Below are 15,436 nucleotides of genomic sequence, written 5' to 3'. Positions count from 1 at the left end.
GAATCCAAGCAATAAAAAAAAATTTTTAAGTCATGTTTCTCTGGCAATACTTTTTAGTGAAAAAAAATTTGACCCAAAAACTCTTAGCTGTTTAGTGATTCATTTCTAAAGTTAACACAACTTTTATAGAGGCAGTATATTAACATAGTACCCAAAGCATAGGGAACATTGATCAAAAGTAATCCAAGCATAGGAAGCTGAGGCTTAAAAGGACTGGCAATAAGTATTAAACTGTTAGAGGGAAGACTGACTAATTGTAACGTTGTAAACTTGAATGCAACCCCTCTCCCCAACCTTGCACACTCCCACCTGCCTGCCCCTCCTCCCACCTCAGGATTACACTCAGAGAGAGCTGTCGTCCTCCCGGAAGAAAGTCCTCCTTCCCTTCCCTCACTGATGAACCCTGGCTGGTTCACAACTGTAAAATGTAAAATGTGAAAGTGATCATCTATTGTAAGTAAAAAGGAAATTAGACAAGAGGAAGGGGGGAACTGGCATTGGAAAATAAAAGTGCAAAATTCTTCCTCTTCCATAAAATGAGAATTTAAAATCTTTTCTCACTGATTTTAAACTTTGAATTATAAGCATTTTTTTTAAATAATTAAGAGGCTCTAACTATCCACTGGTAGAGTTTAAAATAGACTATATATCCTCCAAAGCAGAAAATACTGTGTGTGTGGCAAAGTCAGGGGAAAGAATCATTCTAGGATACAAAAAGGGAGAAGGCAAAGATAACATTACAGAGATATAGCAGAACTAGTATGACAAGCAGAATAGGTTAAACGTGTACTATCAGAAAAACCTTTTCAGTAATGATCTCTTTTGTGGGTATGTAATAGACATGCCCTGTTCTGATGGAATTTAATAAAATCAGTAACAATAAAATATAAGCCTGTGAAAGGGGAATAGAGGGTATTGTGTAGCACATCTCAAGAGTAAATTACTGCTAGCCAGGCATAGAGGAGAGTGTTTATATAAGGGAATAAGTATGGAGGCTCAGGGGTCAGAGGAGTTGGTGATTTTACTGAAATTCAGTAGAGCTGAAAAGTAGTGCTTTTTGTTGATGTGTAGTGCCTCTGTGTGTGCAGGTCTTTTTTAATTTTTTTTGGTGGGGGTAAGAATGAGTCCAAGTGAGAGAACTCTGAATATGTGAGTACATAGGACTAAGTCAGAAAAGGCCTTTTAAGCTCTTAATTGCCCAAATTCACAATCAAGGAAAAAATGGAAACAATTATAAAATAATTACTTCCAGAAAAGGCTTGGAACTAGGTTGACTTTCTTCAAACATTCTAGGAACTGATAATTCCCACGATATGTGCATTGAAGAAAATACCGAAAAATGAATTTAAGCAATACTTTTAATCAAACTAGTGTGAAACCAGATAACCTTAGAAAATTGCAAAAAAAAAAATGAAATATATGTAAGACATTAATACATTGTCCTAGAGGTAGCAGTAGCCTAGTAAATGCTGGTTCCTAATCCCTTTCCCCATTTTCCTAAGAGAATACCCAAAAAGGGAGGCTTACAGACCCATCTCTATTATAAATATGAGTGATAGTCCTAATAGCTAGAATTTAGTAATAAAAAGAAAAACCAAGTCATCTAAGGTTGACCTAGGACTCTGAGGATGGTTCGGTATTAGGGTATCAGTTTTGTACCACATCAAAAGATAAAGTAAAAGCCATGATCATCTAGTGGAATTCAGCAAAATTGCACATTTATTTTTTTCACAGGATATCCTTACCAACCTAGTATGGGAGATAATTCTTCAGCACCATTGAGACTACCACCCTCACACCATTAGCCAAAAACATCATAATGATGACCCATTAGAGTCAACCAAAACACAGGTAGTTTGATAATATGTTTATTATTTAAAATTATTCTAGAAATTTTAGTCAGTGAAATATATATGAAATAAATAAGCAATGTAAGTATGGGAAAGGAAGCCTATATTTGAAAGTTATATACAGTTGTTTTCCTAGAAGACCCAAATTCATAGTAAACTGGCTAGGAAAATCTAGAGATAACCTGCAAGATAATATATCCTGGCAGAAACCATTTATGAGAAATAAGATCCCAATTACAGTAGCAGCAAATAAAATGGAAAAGGCCTAGGAACGACCTTAGGTTGAGATGTAAAAGCACTACAATGGGGAAAATGAACCTATCCTATTATACTGAGAAAGGGAAAGAAATAAATTGTGAAGTAGGAAAAAAGAAAAAAAAACCTGTTGGTTTTTTAATCTTGTTTAGATAAACCATACTATTATATACCAATATTTAATAAAAATACACTTGAGGGAAATACAAGAATATAATAAGAGCATTTGTCTTTGGATTATGTACTGGGAATCATTCGTTCCAATGAACTGCATTTTCCAAAATTTCCATAAAACAAATATATGTTTATATTACTAATGAGAAAAAAGATTAAACATTTAAAAATGTACATTCTGGGAAAGTCAATAAATTGATTTTTTTTTTAAAGCTATCCAGAATGGTAAATTCGGTAACACTGAGAAGAGAAGTTAGTGATACAGCTTCTGCTTGGGGAAGATAATCATGGTCATGTAAGCTGATTTGCTAGTTTGTACTTAACTCTTAGGCAGACCATCATTAGATAATCATATGGAAATAAAGTGGCATGCAATTGCTAGAATAATGTAAATTCTTATTTTCAAAACATAACATTTTCCATGAAATGAGGATTGGGTTTTTTTTCCATAAAATAAATGATAATTAAATGCTGTTTGGTTTTTGTTTATTTTAATGAGAACTGGTAACACTCAAACTTAGGAGAATCTAGCCCATTGGAGTCTTGATCTGATGCATTCATCTTGGGCCTTTCAGGTTTGGGGCTGAATGGAGGAGTATTTCCTCAATTATACAGTTGAGCCCTTATTCTATACAAGATGCAGTGAGGGTAAAGCAAAACAAAACAAATTCAAAGACAGACCCCTTACTCTCATGCACCTTCTCACAGATTAGTAGAGGAACAGTCATGGATCAATAATGATCCGTCCTTATAAACAGTTGTTTTAATGGAAAATTTATCAGTAAATATTCAGAGTGTGTTCTAAAATTGTATAGTTTTAGGGCTTAATTTAAATACTGTGAATATGGCATGGTCCCTCCACCAACTAAGCTGACTGGCATCATATTTTGAAGCATACAAAAAAAGTGTACACTGTATATCAGTAAATGGTGGCAATTTTCTAAATTAAAATATGTAAAGCCTATATAAATATATGTGGGCAAGTTGTTTTACAAGATAAGCAAGAAGCAAACAGGGAGCTCAGTCCTCATGTTTCTACCACACATTTATATTACCACTTCACCATGCTCAGCATCATAGAAGGACCATTTAAGAGCAGGCCTTTAAAAACAATCTATAAATCTGTAAGTTTAAAATTAGTTTAAAATAAAAGTTGTTTAAATATCCATAAAAAATTAATGATCGGTTTTGCTTCATGAATATAAAAAACAAACTTTTGACTTAATTTTCTCTGTTGTTAGTCCATTTCCTACTTCATTGATGTCCCCACTTTATTACTTCTTCATCGTTTCTTGGTTTCTTAAGATGGAAGCTCAGATTGTTAATTTTTACATATTTCTTCTTTTCTAATCATGTAAAGCTATTGATTTTTCTCTAAGCACTGCCTTAATTACATCTTACAATTTTTTGTATGTTGTATGTTCGTTATCACCAGTTCAAAATATTTTCCAATATCCCTTGTGATTTATTCTTTGGTCCATGGGCTTACTTCCTATATTTGGGAGGATATTTCTAGGTATTATATTTTTACTGATTTCTCATTTAAATCTATGGTGGTCAGAGAATAGACCCCATATATTTTCAATAAGTTGAAATTTATTGATACTTGTTTCATGGCACAGAATATGATCTATTTTGAAGGTTCTGTATGCACTTGAAAAGAATGTATTTTCTGCAATTGTTGAGTACTGTATGCTATATATGACAGTAAGTTCAGGCTGATTTATAGTGCTGTTCACATCTATATGTTCACTAATTTTTGTCTACTTTTTTTTTTAGTAATTACTGAACAATGAGTATTAAAATCTTCAACTTTATCAGTGAATTGGTCTGCTCCCTTATCTGTTAATTTTTTGTATATTTTGAAACTTTGTTTTTAAGGGCACATATATTTAGAGTTACATGTTCTTGATAAGTTGATCCTTTTATCTTCATAAAAGATCTTTACCTCTAGTGATACGCTTCCTTTTGAGGTCACTTTGATGATTAATATCGTCACATCAGCTTTCTTACACTGTTTTCAAGATATATCTTTTCCCATTTTTTTACTTTCAGACTGCCTCTGTCTTTATATTTAAAGTGTGTTTCTTATAAATAGGGTATAGTTGGATCTTGCTTTTGTTCCAGTGTGAAAATCTCTGCAATTTACTTGCAGTGTTTAGTCCATTTCCAATTAATGTGATAATTGATGTGTTTGGATTTAACTCTCCCATCTTGATATCTGGTATTTATCTTGTCCATTTGTTTCTCTCTTCCTCCTTTCCTGCTTTCTGGTGAAGGAATCACATGTTTTTGTTTAATATTTTATTTTACCTTCTATATTGAAATTCTTGCAGTTCCTTCTATCTGTTTTCAAGTGATTGCTCTGGAGATGACAATATGCATCTTTATCACAGTCTGCCTTCAACTAGTATTATAATACTTCACATACAGCAGTACAGTTCAGTTCCACTTTTTGTGCTTTTCTCTGCTTATATTTTATGTCTACACATGCTACCAACCCGGAATCCATTGTTATTTTTTATTTTAAAAAGGCAGTAATAGTTTTTTAAATATATTTAAAATATTACATATCTGTGTATATGGATATTATTTACAAAAAGTTATTATCATTTACCCAGGTATTTATCCTTTTTTAGTACTCTTTTTCCCCTTCCTTCATATCTCTATTTTCATCATTTCTATTTATTCTGAAGAGCTTCTATTAGCATTTCTTCTAGTATAGTTATGATGAAGACTAATTCTTTCAACTTTTGTCTGCCTGAAACTGGTATCTATTTCTCCTTTGTTTCTAAATTATGATTTCACTGGATATAGAATGCTAAGTCAGCTGTTTTCTTTCAACACTTGAAAGATGTTATTGCAATATGTTCTGGCTTCTCTTGTTTTTGGTGATTTGTATTGTTAAATGTAATATATCTTTTTTCCCTCTGGTTGCTTTTAAAATTCATTCTTTGTCTTCGGTTTCCAGCAGTTTGCTGTAAAATGTCTAGGTATGTTTTTCTCTGAATTGCTCCTCTTTGGGGTTTCTTGAGCTTTTTGATATATAGGTTGGTGGAGTTCATCAATTTTGAAAAATTCTCAGTCATTATTTCTTTAGATATTTTTCCTTTCCCATCCTCTCTCTGCTCTTTCTGTGACTCCAATTGTGTATGTTAGATCATTTTATATTGCCTCACATATTTCAGATGCTCTGTTTTGGTTTTCTTTTTTTCTTTTTTTTTCATTCTGTATCCTACTTGTTTTTGAGTTTGGTTACTATCTATTGACCCATTTTCAAGTGCACAGATTCTTTCTTAAATGGAATCCACTCTGATATTAATCTCACCTAATGATGTAATTTTCACTTAGAGACTTTCCATTTGATTCTTTCAATGTTTTAGTGTCTCTTCTGAAGTTTCTTATTCTTTTCATGTAGTTTAGCTTTCCATTTCCTTTAGCATTTTTAGTATAGTTTCAAGTCCCTCTCTGTTAATTCCAACTTCCGGGCTATAGCTGGGTCTGCTTTTATTGACTATTTCTTTTCTTGACGATGAATCACATTTTCTTCTTAATTTTGCTGGTAATGTTTGATTTTATGCCACACATGAAAAAAAAAAACAATAAAAACTAAAGTAAATAATATGTACTTCCCAAAAAGTGCATGCTATTTTTTGAGTCACACCACTAAAGTGAGGCTGAGTCAATATCCGTAGTGATTCTGTTCTGGGTTTTGTCACGACTTTGTATTAATTCATTTTACCACTGGCTTCAAATACTTTGAAACAAAATGAAAATTTTTCCTTCTGAGCACTGGCAATATTCCAGATGTATTTTGTGTTTTATAGCCAAGCTGCCAGCTGAGAAGTGTCATTTGCTCTTCAGTCTGGTTCCAGGCTTTCAGTTCCCTGGGAGATCTCTTTCTGCCTTGGAGAGGTATCTCCAACTTCACCCCCATACCTTGGAAGCTGAGAGCCTACAATACCTAGTATGGGGAAAGGGGAGAAGGGCTCTCTACGTTTTAGCTTGGCCCTCAATATTTCACTGGTAAAAGTCCTGAGTACCTTGAATTGATTTCCCTCATTCCCTTTGCCCATCCAATTCAGTGGATGGTTGCCTTATATTTGGGAGAGGCTCCTCTGGCATAGGAGTGTCTTTCCTGCCCTACTCTGCCCTCAGTTGTGGTGTACTGTGCCTCGTACTCTGTAAAGCACTCTGTAAAGTCCCATAGGAAAGATTTGGCAGGTTGGTGCCTGACTTCCTCTGTGACTGTGGCTTTTCAGAATTTCAGAATTATAATTTGTCATGCCAGTCCACAGACAGCCATTAAGTGGTTTAAATTTTTTTTGATTAGTTTCACCTTACATCTGGGGTAGGTTTTACTTTACCCTGCTGTTTCACCAGAGATGAGGATAGCCATGGATTTCTTCCACCTTATAAAGAACTAGTCACTTTCTGGAGTTCTCTTAAGGTTTTTGTTTTTTTGTTTTGTTTCTTTGTTTGTTTTTTGCATCCTCAGTTCTCTGATGGGTTTAGAAAAATTAAGCCTTGTCTGGTTTATTTTTGTTGTTAGGGTGAAAGTGATAACCTCTTGCAACCATCTAAATACTAACTGGAAGTAGAAATCCTGGTATTTTTAAAATTTTATTTTCCATTGTTTGTTTCTAAGGTATAAATATGCAATTTTTATATTATCTTGTATGGCCTTCTACATTCACTTATTAACTCTACTAGGGGTTTTTATATGTTATTGTTTTTGTTTTTTATATATTCCTTCTGATTTTCTACATAAATTTTTATCCTCTGCAACAAAAGAAAGTTTTACTTCTTATTCTTTATACTTTCTCTTTTGTTTTGAGGAGGGGGCTTATTTCATTATCTAGGACCTCTAGTGCAATGTTGAATAGAAGTGATGAGAATGAGCATCATTCCCAGGTTGCTGAAGTAAGGAGGAAAAGTTTAGTACTTTTCCATTAAATATGGTGTTACCTGCAGTTTATCACAGATGCCTTTAACAGACTGAGAAAGCTTCCTTCTATCCCAGCTTTGCAAGTTTTCTCATGAATAAGTGTTAAATTTAGTCAAATACACTTTTTTTAATCTATGGAGATGATTACATATTTTTCTCTTTTATTGTTGTAATGTGGTGAATTACATTGAATAATTTAAAAATTTTTAAACAATCTTGAATTTCTGGAATAAGCCCAAATTGGCTGTGAGGTACTCTTTTTCTATATTACTGATTAAATTTGCTAATATATGTTTAAGGAATTTTTGTGTATATGTTTGTGAAGGATTTTGGTCTCTGTGTGTGTGTGTGTGTGTGTGTGTGTGTGTGCTTTCGTTTTTTCTTGTAGTAGCTGTATTAGGTTTTGGTATTACAATTATTCTTGCTAACTTATTCTAAAATGGGTTGTGTAATGTTTCTTTGTCCTCTGTTTTCTGAAAGAGATTGTATAATACGGCATTATTGCCTTCTTAAATGTTCGAAATAATTCACCAGTGAAGTTATCTAGACCAGAAATGTTCTCTATAGGGATTTTTTTTTTGCAATTTATTTAATAATGTAAAGCTGTTTAGATTTTGTACTTCTTCTCATGTACATTTTGGTAAATCGTGTTTTTCACTTATGACCATTTTTTATATGTTGTCAAACTTAATTGGCATGAATTATTTGCTCATACTATTTCCCTTTTTTATCCTTTTGATGTTTGTGGATCTGTAGTGATACCTATTTTTCATTCCTAATATTGGTATTTTTTTTCCTTTATTTTCTTTTTTTTTTTTTTTTTTTGCAGTACATGGTCCTCTCACTGTTGTGGCCTCTCCTGTTATGGAGCACAGGCTCCGGACGTGCAGGCTCAGGCTCAGCGGCCATGGCTCACGGGCCTAGCCGCTCCGCAGCATGTGGGATCTTCCTGGACCGGGGCACGAACTGTGTCCCCTGCATCGGCAGGCAGACTCTCAACCACCGCGCCACCAGGGAAGCCCCGAATTTTCTTTTTTTATTGTTGGTTATTTCTATTTTATTGATTTCCAACTTGTCTAATTATTTCCTTCTTTTTATTTTATTTTTATTTTTTATTTTTTTGTGGTACGTGGGCCTCTCGCTGTTGTCGCCTCTCCCGTTGCAGAGCACAGGCTCCAGACGCGCAGGCTCAGCAGTCATGACCCAGCTGCTCCGCAGCATGTGGGATCTTCCCAGACCGGGACATGAACCCATGTCCCCTGCATCGGCAGGCGGATTCTCAACCATTGCGCCGCTAGGGAAGCCCTTCCTTCTTTTTAGTTGCTCTAAGTTACATTTCCTCATCTTTTTCTAGTTTTTTATTTTTTTATTTTATGTATTTTTTATTAAAGTATAGTTGATTTACAATATTATATTAGTTTCAGGTGTACAACATAGTGATTCAATGTCTTTATAGATTATACTCCATTTAAAGTTATTACAAAATAATGGCTATATTTGCCTATGCTGTAAAATACATCCTTGTCAATTATTTATTTTATACATAGTAGTTTGTGTCTCTTAATTCCATGCCCCTATTTTGACCCTCCCTTTTTCTAGTTTTTTAAGGTAGAATCTTAGATCATGGATTTTACACCTTTATTCTTTCCTACCATAAGCATTTAAAGCCATAACTTTTCCTCTAAAAAAATCTTGCAACTGATCTTAAAAATTGCTTTTTCTTATGTTTCTTTATTGTTCCATTTGACCATTTTCTGATTTCCCTGTGATTTTTTTTCTTTGACCAATGAGTTATTTAGAAGTGTTTTATCTTGATTTCCAAATAGTTAGGAATTTTTCTAGATATCTTATTTTTTAATTTTAATTTAGTTCTGTTGTGGCCAGATGATATGCTCTGGCCTTTGATATTTATTGATACTTGTGTTATCACCCAGCATGTAATCTGTCTTGGTAAATGTTTCACTTGCATGGGAAATAATATGTATTCTTCAGTTGTGTAGCAGTCTATATAAATGTCTGTTAGATCAAACTGGTTGAAAATGCTATTCAAATCTTCTATAACTTTACTAGTTTTTTGTATTCTATTTTTATCAATAGGTAAAGATCCTGAGAGAGGGGTGTTCATCTCAATCTCGCCAACTATAATTGTATATCTGTTTATTTCTCCTTTTAGTCCCGTTGATGTTTACTTACTGTATTTGAAGTTTCTTTTTAGTAGATACACACACACTTAGGATTTTTATGTTTTTCTAATGATAATCTTTTTATCATAATAAAAGTCCTCTTTATCTCTGATGATACTTTGTCTTGAACTCTACTTTAGTAATTTTAATATAGCTACACCAGTTTTTTAAAGCTTATATTAACATGGTACATATATTTCCCCCCATCACTGTCATCCTATTTGTGTTTTTATATCTAAAGTGAGTCTTTTGTAGCCAATATATAGTTTTATCTTATTTTTAATTTAGTCTAATAAGTTCTGCCTTTTAATTGGTGTTTGTCAATTTTAAAAAATTACATAAATTACATTATGTAATTACTGATAATGTTGGAATTTACATCTACTATCTTCGTATTTCTTTTCCGTATTTTTCTTCCTTTTTTTTTTGTTGTTGTTGTTCCTCTGTTGCTCCTTTCCTGCTCTTCTTGTGTGTTTTTTAATGTCTTTAATCCTATTTCATGTCCTCTGTTTACTTTTTAAGCTATACTTTTTTGCATTTTTAGTAGTTTTAGACTTATAATGTATATCCTTAACTTATCACAGTCTACTTATACTTAACGTTGCATCATTTCATGTAAGTTATAAAAAAGCACAACTATTTAATTTCATTTATTGCCTCCTCCATCTCTTGTACCTCTCTTGTCATGTGCTTTATTTCTACATGCAGTCATCATGTTATAGTTATCGCTCTAAACAGCCAATATCTTATAAAGAAATTAAAAGAAAGAAAATATTTTCTATTTACCCACATATTTAGTATTTCAGTGTTCTTTACTTATTCCTGTAGATCTGAATTTTCATCTGTTGTTTTTGCACTTATTTAGAGAATTCTGGAGAGAGTTTGTGAATTAAGTTAGTGATTGATAACTAGAAAACTAAGCACATATACAGACAAAAACATTTGTTAACTCCAGGGAACTAAAATAGTCCTACAGAGAGGAAATGCAGTCAGGTCATACTATTGGGCTCAACTGGGAACAGTGTTTTTATACTAGCACAATAATGTAAACACTGAGTATTGCCGTAACCACAAACTGGGAGTCTATGCTCTTAATCTATCTTAGTGGGAAATCGATAGATAATGTCAAAGTAAAAATAAAAAATTAAATAAATAAGAAATAATAGGGGAATTCCCTGGCAGTCCAGTGGTCAGGGCTCTGCGCTTCCACTGCAGGGGGCATGGGTTCGATCCCTGGTTGGGGAACTAAGATCCCACTTGCTGTGACATAGCCAAAAAAAAAAAAGAAAAAGAAAGAAACAATAAATAGCCATAACAGCAAGTTTGGAGTTTGGAAAGAGGGAAGAGTTGAGAGTTGGCTGAGTCTTCCTCTGGGAAAAGCAGGAGTGGCAGTAAAGTAGGGGCTGCTGTCTCTCATAACAGGTTTAGTTTTACTGTTTGTCTTTTTGTATTATGTACCTGTACTACTCTGATAACAAAAACAATCGTTAAGCTAATGGGAATATCCCAGCGAGAGGGAAAAAATGAGTATATAAGAAACAGGCTAATGGACTATGTAAGATTTCTGAATACACACATTGGGATGATGTTCAGTAACATAAGTGGCCTTAAATAGAAGAAAAGACAATTGTTCTGCTCTGTTAACAAGAGGGGAGGAAATAGGATTAAAGCAGATGATGGTAAATCTGTGTGTTTGGCTAGCTGAAGGGCATCCTGGTTCTATTTGCTATAAAAAGATGGCAGGAGAGTAAAATGGAAGTATGAAGTGTCACCTGGGGGCTTCCCTGGTGGCGCAGTGGTTGAGAGTCCGCCTGCCGATGCAGGGGACACGGGTTCGTGCCCCAGTCCGGGAAGATCCCACATGTCGCGGAGCGGCTGAGCCCGTGAGCCATGGCCGCTGAGCCTGCGCGTCTGGAGCCTGTGCTCCGCGACGGGAGAGGCCACAACAGTGAGAGGCCCGCGTACCGCAAAAAAAAAAAAAAAAAGCTTCTTTGAAGTGTCAGCTGCTTTTCCCTGAGGCCTAGCAGTGATGAAGATGAGGGGATTTTGTTAGTCATTTAAAATTTTTCCATTAATTTTGGGGGTGTATTTTTGTTGTCATGTTCATCCTTGTAGCCTGATACTTTACTTCTTAGTTTATTTTATATGTATTTCCTTTCATAATTTTTCATCCGCTTGGTCTCAGGTTTACTCCCCTGAAAGACATTTGTAGTCCTTTGAAGACATGTTCTTTTTCTGTTCTTTAAATATGCAAAATAAGCTTTATTTATGAATATTTGAGGGCTGTTAGCATCTGAAGAAAATTATAAATGTCCATGTCATCCCTGTAATTTCTTAACTACTATGCTTTGGAAATTATATTGTCAAGAGGCTAAGGAAGCTGAAAATCGAATATAGCCCAAAGTCTCCTGTGTGTAACTTTCTGTCTTAAAGAGCCAGATAGATGCGCTTTGGACCTAGGGGAAGGATTTAGTAAACCTGATAATAGTGACTGGAGAAAGCTGCATAGACATTGAAGGGACACTCAATCTAAGCCGAATGGTTAGAACTTGGGTCCACCAACCAGCTGTGGTTTCCTGCCCTCAGTACACACAGATTGAATTAAGCCACTGGGAGTCAGTATCACTGCAATGGAATCCTCCACAGCTTACCAGCTGTATGTTCTTGGGCAAATGACTTAAATGCTGAGCTTAATGCTCCATTTTTTAAAATGTTAACGGCTTTGTTACCTTATAGGAATGTTGTGAGGATTGAATGACAAGAGTGGATGTGAATGCAACTCTCACACTGACATACATACAGGCACATACTTGGCTACAGGAGAAAGTAGCTCTCATCACCACTGCAGGATCAATCAGTAGCTAAACAGAACACTAACTCTTCGAAATTTGAGGAAACTTACTTTTTAGAGGATCAAGAGTTTTCACGTTTCAATGAGGCAGTTGGCAATTAGTTTAAGATTCTGATGTGGGAAGTGGGAAAACAAAATGGAGAAAGATGAGAGTAATCTGGAAAGTTAGGAAAAGTGAAAGATTGGGGTTGGAGACCAAAAGAAGAGTATGAGAGCAATTGCAGAACAAAGATGCCGAGGTCTTAACTGGGGTTGATGGCCATGAGCATGAACGTAGGGGAAGACCCAATATTTCCAAACTGTGCTTATGTGGCCAGTGTGTGAATGTGAGTTTCCCATGAAGTGAATAAAGCTTCTGCTTCAAAGCCCCTCACTTGTACACATGGGCTCCTTCCAAGGCTCTGGGACAGATTTTGGTAATGTGATTGCATATTCTTGCGTTTTCATAAAATTTGCAAAATAAGATGTTTGGACTGCAATTGATTAAGACTGTTGCCTGTTTTCACTTCAACTTTCTCTCTGACACTCTTCCTCTTGTATTGGGTGGTGTGGTATTGTATTGGAGTGGCCCTAGGCATTTTGAGGCTACGACCAGGGAAAGATTGAGTTGGGAACACATTTAGAGTTTTGTGGGATCTATGGATGTGGATCACAAGCATCCATGTACAGTTAATTATTGCTAGCTGTTCTGGTGAAGGAATGACTTCCAGGAATAATCCTTCTGCCTACCATGCCAACTTCCTGAAACAGTGTAAAAAAATGTTCAGGGCCAGATGTTATATCATGATATAAACGTGTCCTACTGCACCTGGCATTATGTATATGGGTAATAAAGGAGAAACAATATTTGAAATGTATGGAGCCACGTGGCCTGTGGGAAAGTCTTCCAACCCACAGATGTACAAATCTGCAAGAGGTGAATTCAGTTCTCATTAATATCTAGGAAAGATGGAAGTTGTGTCCTGTGAGAATATAGTACCTTGTAATGCACCATCTATAATTATCAAAGCACATTTTTTCTTTCTTGATGGAATTTGTGTAAAATTTATCAAAATTTCTATGTGTGTAGGGCACAAAACCGGTAGCAGTATTACAGACGCAGTACGACTGAGTGTGAAGTCATGTTTTATGCATCCCAACGTACAGCATCTCATTACCAACAGCAAGTTGTGAAACTGAACTTTTTAAAAAAAACTATCAGTATTGGGCTTCCCTGGTGGCGCAGTGGTTGAGAGTCTGCCTGCCGATGCAGGGGACACGGGTTTGTGCCCCGGTCCGGGAAGATCCCACATGCCACAGAGTGGCTGGGCCCGTGAGCCGTGGCCGCTGAGCCTGCGCGTCTGGAGCCTGTGCTCTGCAATGGGAGAGGCCACAACAGTGAGAGGCCCGCGTATCGCAAAAAAAAAAAAAAAAACTATCAGTATTATAACAGATTTCATCCGCCATGTTTCATGCTGATTTATGTTTCCGTTACTTCTTTAGAGATAATATATTACAAAATTGTCAATATGAAGAAGTGTTCAAAGGTTATGCAAATTTTAGGGAAAAAGAGAAGTATAGTGTATGTCAGACCATTAATTAATAGAAATATTGTTATATTGATTTTGTGATTCTGTATTTATCAGCTTTTAAAAGTGTGTAATTTATTGTGATTTCTTTTCTCATTCAAAATATTCACTTTTCTAACAAATTTTGCAATAATTTAGTTTTTTTTTTCTTAAAGAGCACCCCCCAAAGTGGTATAAACTTCAGCCTCACAAAACCTGACACCACCCTGGACAAGTTAGATAGTACAATATAGAACAGTTTTTCTAGAAAAGGACATTAGTTCACTCGACACCACTGAGAGTTTCCAGTTAATCACTAAACTCAAATGAGTGATTCCACAGACTGGGCTATTCTCAGAAATTGACTTTTCTTTTAGTACCTTGCTACGGACTCTTAATTCTCCATAATGGGTCAGCTGCATCCTAGAGCAGATGTTGGCCAAAACCTTCGGGTACCCTTGTGCTTAACGACTTTGTCTTTCGAATTAGCATGAGACCTCTCAAGCTTTCTTGTTTCCTCCCAGCAAAATGGGCCATCCAGGACACAGGACCTTGAGATACCAAAAGAAATGTTGTGATGTTCTCTTTGTTAGTACTGTAAGTAAAGAATTTATCCTAATTTCTCTCTTTCTTTTTTTTTTTTTTCAATGGAGTGCAAACCTAGGAAATCCTCTTTATGTTTTAGACCCAAAATTGGGCTTGAATTGTTTCTGAGATAAAACCAGGTGCTCTTTGTTGCAGTGATTACAAATGAAATATTGATATGGAGGATATTCACAATGTAAATCAAATGTAAACTGCTATTAAGAATTTGTTCAACTCATTCTGTGTTACTAACCTTCAAATGTCTCTGTAAACTTCTATAGACCTTGTCATTAATTACACATTGAAAATTGAAAGTAGGAAGCAAACTGTTTCCACTGTGATCTTTTTTTCTCATAGAACTGTAAAGAGCAAGACAGCCAACAGACTGATTTACAGTAGGATCAGTTCTCACTTAAGGGACAGTTGTCATCCTACCTTGCGTAGTTTCCTGTAATCTTCTCCTTTGTTCACAGTTTTGCAGTTATAATCTCTGATGTCCTAGGAGCAAATCCCTTGGCATTTCCCTAGGAGAAAAATGACTTCCAGTACCCTATATAGTATAGAAAAAGGAGATGGCGAGGATCAGATCAATTTAAGGAAGACCTGCTTATTTTATTTTCTTTTATTTATTTATTTTGGCTGTGTCGGGTCTTATTTGTGGCATGCAGGATCTTTCTTGTGGCGCGTGGGCTCTTCACTGCGGTGCACGAGCTTCTCTCTAGTTGTGGCTCACAGGCTTCAGAGCGCAGGGGCTCAGTAGTTGTGGCACACAGGCTTAGTTGCCCCACGGCATGTGGGATCTTAGTTCCCCAACCAGGGATTGAACCAGTGTCCGCTACATTGCAAGACCGATTCTTAACCACTGGACCACCAGGGAAGTCCCAAGATCTGCTTATTTTAAACTTGACTTTTATCTTTATCGAGGCTGAACCAATGGATCTTTTAAATAAGAAGACCTACACTTTGGTTTCTTAACTCTTAAAAAGCATGTTGAACCAACTTCCTGAGCTAGAAGCCATAGGAACGAAAAGCCAGCAGAGCAA

General features: G+C 35.6%; 1 protein-coding gene across 1 annotated transcript in view; it reads left to right on the top strand.

Annotated features, from left to right (window-relative positions):
- Positions 1–9,468, top strand: part of SPOPL (speckle type BTB/POZ protein like) — a 34,491-nt gene extending 25,023 nt beyond the window's left edge. The window contains exon 11 of the mRNA XM_079710831.1: positions 9,325–9,468. The gene's annotated coding sequence lies outside the window, so the exon portion shown is untranslated. The remainder of the gene's footprint in view (positions 1–9,324) is intronic.
- The last annotated feature ends 5,968 nt before the right edge of the window (positions 9,469–15,436 follow it).

This window comes from Hyperoodon ampullatus (assembly GCF_949752795.1).
Source record: "Hyperoodon ampullatus genome assembly, chromosome: 8".
NCBI lineage: Eukaryota > Metazoa > Chordata > Mammalia > Artiodactyla > Ziphiidae > Hyperoodon > Hyperoodon ampullatus.
The sequence above is the reverse complement of the archived record's forward strand: the minus strand, read 5'-3'. Positions and strand labels throughout refer to the sequence as shown.